At 35.9% G+C, this 7,946-nt stretch overlaps 1 pseudogene; it reads left to right on the plus strand.

Annotated features, from left to right (window-relative positions):
- Window positions 1-481: 481 nt before the first annotated feature.
- LOC129926689 (uncharacterized) lies at window positions 482-3,849 on the plus strand (annotated as a pseudogene).
- Window positions 3,850-7,946: the final 4,097 nt, after the last annotated feature.

Here is a 7,946-nt window from a genome sequence, read left to right on the forward strand (position 1 = left end):
TACGTGTATTATTAATTTATTAGTAGTTAAAAGTTAGGCATCGCTGAGTACGGGCATCTATTTTTTTTTACAAAAGAAAAGCACTGAGGGAGACTGTCACGTATTAATTTAAAATATAAATACTTTAAAATAAACTTAGGTCTAGGTTAAGGTCAACCTCGAAATTTCGAATGACGTAGCAGACACGTGTCTATCACGCATAGGACATTTGACAAGAAATTATTTGATTGGTTGTATAAAATGATTTCATTAAGTATTAAGTAACATTTTAAAGAACAAATAAAGACGCGGGATCGAAAGTAAAGAAAAATTAGTCTGGAAGTAACTTTGGTAGAGATTAGACGTATTTTGGTTTTTAATTAGAATCAGTAGAGACAAGTTTTATATTTTATTAGATCTAATAGAAATCTTAATATATTTTTTAAGAACTATGTATGACGTTATTCATTTCATACAGTTTACTATTGTAAATACTGTACTTATGTTAAGTGATTCTCAATTGGTGAGTTAAAGTTCTGTAGTTGATTTAAAAAGGATCTCCATTCATTGAATCTCAGAGATAATATTTAGATCTAGAGATATCATGGGCGTATCGGGGGGAGGGTGAAGTTCATCCCTCCCCGAAAAGGGAGGTGGGGGGGGGTCGAAATTTAGTGACTGATTTTTTGCTTTCATTTTGTTTATTTTATGTGAGATTTAATACTAAACCATCACTTGCCCCAGCACAGCCAAAGGGGGGGGGGTTAAGTTTAAAACCCTCTACCAAGGGGTTTTTTAGTTTAAAACTCTCTCTTCTAAAAAAAACAAAACAAAACAAAAATGCAAAACGACAATACCCAAAATCCAATAGCACGTCTGAGAAAGATTTTGATTTTACCCCCCACCTTTCCAAAATTTACGATAAGCATGTTCTGCGACAAAATGAATTATGCATAATAAGAGTTGCGATGACATCCTAGTACAACTTGGCGCCACACTTTCATCTAGGTCCTCAGTGCAGATGGGAAGAGGCTTAAGACATTGCCAGTGACAGATTTTTGTGGAAACAACTTGCCAGCCAAAGCACCGAACGGTGCGGGTGGATCTAAGTCAGTAAGAATAGCACATTAGATAAAAAAACTACTTTTTAATAGCAAGATAGAGCTCTGTAGATACATCAGAATATGCATTTTGTTGGCTTTTATTATCGTCCCTCGCTGGGGAAGCTCTCAGCGCTCCCCCAGACCACCCATCTGGGGAGAACGGGGAGTCTACACATTTTCTACTAACTCCAGGAAGAACCTATAATAGGATACAAATAACGTCTTCCAAAAGAATGAAGGATCAGAATGTAATAAAGATTAATTATGTACACACACACAAATACACATTCATCCATTTTTTTCGGGGCGGGGTTGGGGGGAGAAAACTCCCCCCCCCCCCTTAACTGAAAAATCTTGGCTACGCCCATGAGAGATATACATCTATTGAATTTCTGGCATGTCACAGTAACATCTTATAACATCCGACATCTCAATAAAGATGTCTACACTCTAGCACTTCAAAGCACCTACGACTTCAAACACCTTTAGGGATCAGGAGAAAAGAAAATACTGTGAAAGAGACCAATAGCTCTTAACGTGGCAGCAAACCATAGGTCCAAACAGTATTCAGACCTACGATAATTACAATTGCACAAGGTCAATTAGATAAAACTGAAAGCACCAATTTTAATGAGAAATACCTTAATTTATTTAAAACATTTATTTTAAGCATTTTTTAAAGCAGCAGTTGTGTTGATAATAAAGATGAATTTGAATACGAGTATATTATATACGAATATTAGCAGATCAACGCTTACATCATTGGACTGAACAGATGGAAATACAACTATTGGGACGATCCTCTTGCTCACTTAGAAGGTGTTGAATGTTGTCAACCAATCGCTCCTTGGAATAACGTTGAACAGCAGGCAGTCTACGATGACTGGACTTATGCACTAGACAATGATAACTCCTGGGCTTTCTGTCGTGTAGGCTACTTCCTTCAAGGCTTGTACAGGTCAAATCAGGCATTTCCACCATATAAGGGCTATCTTTTCAACATCGAGCACGCAAGATGCACCAAACCAGCCACTCACCCATTGAATTATGGGTCATGTCAAGATATTGACATAGCTTACTGTATGACTCAAGAGGGTAAATGTTTCTGTCCAGCTGAATCTTTTCTGACCGGACTGTACCGAGCTGACGGAGATGACCTTTACTTTTTGAAAAAAATTCGATGCTGTACACCAGCAGCCAAACCTTTAAAAATGGACGAGAAGAGTAAAATACAGACACGCATCATGGATACGACATTGTGGAATATGGCTACCTTATCACATTACAAGGGGTATGGCAGGTTTCAAGAAACTATCACTCTTTCTACCACTAGTACTTTTTCCAACAGTCACGAACTTGAAATAGAATTAATCTTTAACACTAGCTTAATCAAGGGGAAGTTTTCTTATAAGACTACATTCCAATATTCAACTTCAACTACTAATTCAAAGAGTGTCTCTGAAACTCAAGGCTTTATTAAACAATCTTCTATCAAGCTTGAACCAATGGAAGGAGCTAAATACGAGGTAATTATGAGTAAAATAAGACGAACTGAAATCATTATGACCAAGTTTTCTACAGAAATGAGAGGATTCTTGCGCTGGGAAGACGGTAATTGTAGCTTCCATCAACAACATAGAACTAACAGCTGCAGACCCACCTACAATTAACGCTTCGGAAACGCCAATAATCCATTTTACAAACCTCTTAAGAAACAAAGTGATTATAGCAAATGAGTCTGGATGTTGGGAATGTTATTTCAGAAGTTTCCAGATGCACGTCGATTCATAAACAGACTTACTGATGAAACTCAATATCAATTTACTTTTACAGGGAAACTGGAGAAAGTTGAAGGCACAAATATTGATGTGAAGTGAGATAAAATTAAACTAAATCGCCGTGATGTCTCTGTGAATGATGCACCTGGAAGAAATATTACAGCTTATATTGCGGCATCGGGTCTTGCTGATAAAGGAGCTGTCGTTGATTACCCAAAGGTTAATTTAAATAACAAGGAGCCTTTTAAACCTATTGAGATTCCTGTCACAGAAGTGAAAGTCTATAACTCATGCATGTGTTTTTTCTTAATAGCCAATGTACAATTATTTGCAAAAAAAGCATTAGTTAAATTACAAAAATGTCTAAAACAGAAAACATCGGGGTCTTGTTCTTTAGTAATGTGTAAAATAGACTTAAATTACTACAAAGAATGTTTTACAGCAAAAGCAAAAAAAAAAGCTTTATCTATATAGATCAATATTCACAATAATTTTTTAAAGTTGTTTTATTTCGTTGTAATGAAAAAAGTTTCTAAGATAACATTTTATATATCTAAATGTATGTATTACTTTAAAAAAACACTTCATAAAGATGTTTGTTATACAAGTATATTGTGTAAATTTCATGACCGAATGTGACAAGTTGGATTAAAATTGAGCCGTTACGGGTGTCTAGGGGATTTTATAGTTTGTGATCCCACACTTGCACATATAATCTACAAGCACAGCGTTATAATGCAGGCAACAAATACTATATTTAGATGTAAAAGTATGTACAGTTTATTATACAAAGGATAATTAAAAGGTAAAATGCTGTACAGTTGCTAGGATGGGATCTAGCGTATTTACATGTAGGGGTCTATCATCGATAGATTTAAGAAACAAGTGATCTGAGTGTCATTAGGCTGGTTGCTTAGCTTTTGGTCGGTGCTGCACTGATGAAACGGGAGTGGCTGGTACTGATGCTGTCTGCTGATGAGCTGGTGTAGTGGATCCAGGCTCCGGATGCAGTCCAACGTTGTATGGTTGCAGAGATAAGCTGCGTCTACCATTCAGTCAAGCCAGTGACGGGTCTGTGGCTAGCGTTGTTGCCTGGACTCTTGAAGGATGAGTAGGACTGATGTCTGCAGATCTGGTGCCAACAAATCTGGTATCAGCTTTATGTTGCTAAAATATCAGGCGGATGTTGCCTAAAAATAAAAGCTGCAACGATATGATGTATGCGACGGTTTAGCCATAATGATAACACGTTAGGTAGATGCCTTTCCGTGAAGGACATCATCAGACTGAAGCAGAAAAACTAAAAGCAAGTTTCATAAATATCAAAGGGAACTAACAAATGAATATAGTGTCCCATCAAGGGAGATAACAAAAATAATGGGGACTCCCATTAAGGGAAATAACAAACAGTAATAAGTGATATTTGATAAGTAATACAAGTGATGTTCACCAGTCACGGTGAATAGCAAGTACATACATCGCTTAGATAAATGAGATGAAAGGGAAGGGTAGATCAACGTCCGATACTCGCCCATGCTCTCACATAAGTAAACATAGAGCATAAGTAATTACATACTCAGTAATAAGACATGTTTACAGAAATGTTTTGATAATTCCCTGCCAAGGAATTAATCGATAACAATATATTGAAGGCTCGTGCTGAGCGCTAATATATCAGAGTTATATTAATAATAGTTAAAGAGCTAATTACATCTGGTAAGAATTGTTAATAAACTCTAGTCCAGATGGCTTGAACATTTAGCCACAAAAGTCATGATATAAAATATAAGTATACAGTAATCTACTTACACTATCCATGATGAATACACAAATATGTACACAATAATAATGTAGTAAATAAATGCACAATTATATACACCACTAAGTAAAATGGTTCTCAAGCACTTTACAAAGTTACATACCACCAATTCAAAGTGAAATGAGGGAATGACAATAGTCCAGAGCTCAAGCAAGAGATAGATTTGCTCCCTCTCAGCTCTCCAGCGAGAATGTGATAGGACGATGAAGTCTTGTCCATATACACGTGGAGAGGGGGTGAGGCGGGAGATAAGTGCAAAGGTGATCTAGACTATCCGGCGTCTTTGACAGAGAGATCCTCGCTTGACCGTGACGGAGTTTCCGGGAGATAGACACCGCGCGAAGGCGCGAGTTGAAAGACCCGAGGTGGTCAGAGGATATAAAAGGGGGGTGGAAGATTATTAGAGCTCGGCCGGACAAAGAAGATCATACCTTGATAATGGCTATTGCTAGACGAACAGCGTTGCCCGGGGCGTTGAATTGAATGGGCACTTAGAAGTGACCAGCCGGAGTGGAGGTCAACGGATGTTTGCCAAGATAGATGGAGTAAGTGTACTCTTGTCAAGAGTCTAGTGTGGCACGTGTTAAGGTGGGGATGGTAAAATGTGATATCAATGCCAAAGGGGGTGGGGTTGGATTGGAGGGGTGGTGGCTGTGTTTTAGCTCTTGATCACTAAATTAGTAAAATTGATGATTAATAGGTGTAAATAAATTAATTAAATGCTTAGACCTGTGTGATACCTTGAGTGAGCTTAAACGGTTTGTCACACGGAATCAGAATTGGACTGTGAAAGTCCACAAAACAGAAACGGAATATTTTGGGCATGGGTGTTTTGGTGTTGAGTGTTTGAATGACAGACAGTTTAGTCTTGATACCAACGAAAATAAAATTACATTTTAGAAATTAAAAATTTTATTTTTATATAAAAAAACATTGTTTAACTTACAATGTTAAAAATTATTGATTGGCTAAATGGCAGCAGATCCGTATATTAATTTATATTTTTAAACGATGCTCATCTAATAGGAAATCTAAATTTTATAAAAAGATATAGACATTCTCGTTGGTCATTGTGCTGGCAACATGAACAGATGCTCTATATTTTGTCAGCTTTATAGACCACATGGTATGAAAGGTAAACTTTACTTAGCAACAAAAGTTAGCTTTTAGTAGTAAACGAATCTCTCTATTTGTCTGTAAACGTAATCCTCTTCTTTGTTTTTGAAGTAACGTCTTTAATAGATAAGTGTGACCTAGAATTTGGATAGGTCATAAGACCTGTGACTTCTGCTGTACTGGCAAGTTAGTCTAGTGATATTTTGTGGTCCCAAATTATACTATCCAGGCTATTAATTTTAACCACTAGATATATAAAACTTACTAAAACATACAAGTAACAACTTTGAGATTTCAGTACAACTAATAAAGAGTTTATGAAGGAACAAAAGAAAAAGATCATTAAGAGAAAATGGGCATAAGGGCCAACAAAGGCAAATCAAATAATGAAGAAAAAATCAAAATAGTAGGGCCGGTTCAGTTCAACATAATCATAGAACTGTCATCACAGAGGCACAATAGCGTCTCAGCTCAAAACAAACAATGGATTACAATAATATAATACAGGAATCAAAATAGTCCATGAGACACACAACTGTCTCTTCTCAAGACAAAAGTTTGTCTTTTACATACTATACGACCCAAATCTGGCCTTTATAAAAAAAACATACAGGAAAGGATAAGAGACAAGACATAATGTTTGCATCTACCAACTTATTAACAAAAAATAAATAAAGTCTTCTTAGCTCGTTAGGGAAAGATACATTCTCATAAAGTGGCACACTCCTCTTGATTAACACAGTCAGAGCAGAACATCAAAACTATTATAAACACATTATGGATATTTAGTTCACAATAATCCGGCCTTGATTAAACGTTGCTATATGATAAGCGAGGATAGAAAATTACATTCAATTTGCTTATTACATTCTGGTTACATGTGGACTTAGAACGAGACAGCTGGAGGTCTCTCACGAAGGCCGCGGGATACACATTTAACACAAAGACTGAAGAGGGAGTGGCAATTGTACACAGTTAACAGGGACTTAAATCAAGTAATAAAGGGGACTAACTCTAAAAAAAGAAAATGAAGGTAGCCACCCCTATTGTCCCTCTTGTCACAATAAGATAAAATAAGAATCTCTAAAGAAAAACAGGTTTGATGAAAATGTTGTTATCACATTCCTGCAAATTAAAAAAAAAATCTGTTTAAACAATTATTTTTTAAATAATCGGATGCTACATTATTTGACATAATGTACGTAAACTTTATTGAATTTCTTTAGCGGCCACAGAAAAGCAGCTATTATCCTTGTCTGTTTGTTCATCCCATTTCTATCGCGAAAACAAGAAGAACTAGAAAATACATTTAACATATCATGTTATCTAGATCTTGCAAAGTTAGGTGCAACGAATACTATTTGAATATAGAAAAAAAGATTAAATTCACAAGTATTTCACTTCTTCCTTTTAAAATATGGCATGCTTCTAAGTTTTTATTAAAGCTTTCGAAAAATTATAGAGCCTTCATTAATTAAATCCGGCCTTGATTAAACGTTGCTATATGATAAGCGAGGATAGAAAATTACATTCAATTTGCTTATTACATTCTGGTTACATGTGGACTTAGAACGAGACAGCTGGAGGTCTCCCACGAAGGCCGCGGGATACACATTTAACACACAAAAAAACCCGATGCGGAGGACAGAATCAGACGGCGAAGAGAAAATATTAATTGAACACAGGCTGACAATGGTTATGCTTTTCCTGTATGTGGCAAAATATGTAGGTCACAGCTGGGGCTGCATAGTTACAGAAATTTCATTTGGCTACTCTACCATGCGAAGACAAGCCTTATTATAATTTTTACATCCTGTTTTTAAAACACTTACATTTATATGCATACAACAATAAACGTAATCGCTATGGATTTTTTGCTTGGACATTAGTGTTATATAGAGTAGTAAATAACTAAACCCCATAACTAAATACAGCGTCTTCTACTATAAAGAAAGTTTTAAAAATTGTGTATTTTTATGATAAAAAGCTTGCATATTTAATTTTACAAAGAAAACTTGGCTTTCAAATGATTCAATAACTGTAGCACGAGAACTTTGGTAAAAAAAAATCATGAAATCGTATTTTGAATCTCTTTTATAGTTTTTGAGATGTAAATAAGACGAACGGCCGACAGACAACTAAAAACTAAAA

This window comes from Biomphalaria glabrata, chromosome 6, assembly GCF_947242115.1.
Source record: "Biomphalaria glabrata chromosome 6, xgBioGlab47.1, whole genome shotgun sequence".
Taxonomy (NCBI): Eukaryota; Metazoa; Mollusca; class Gastropoda; family Planorbidae; genus Biomphalaria; species Biomphalaria glabrata.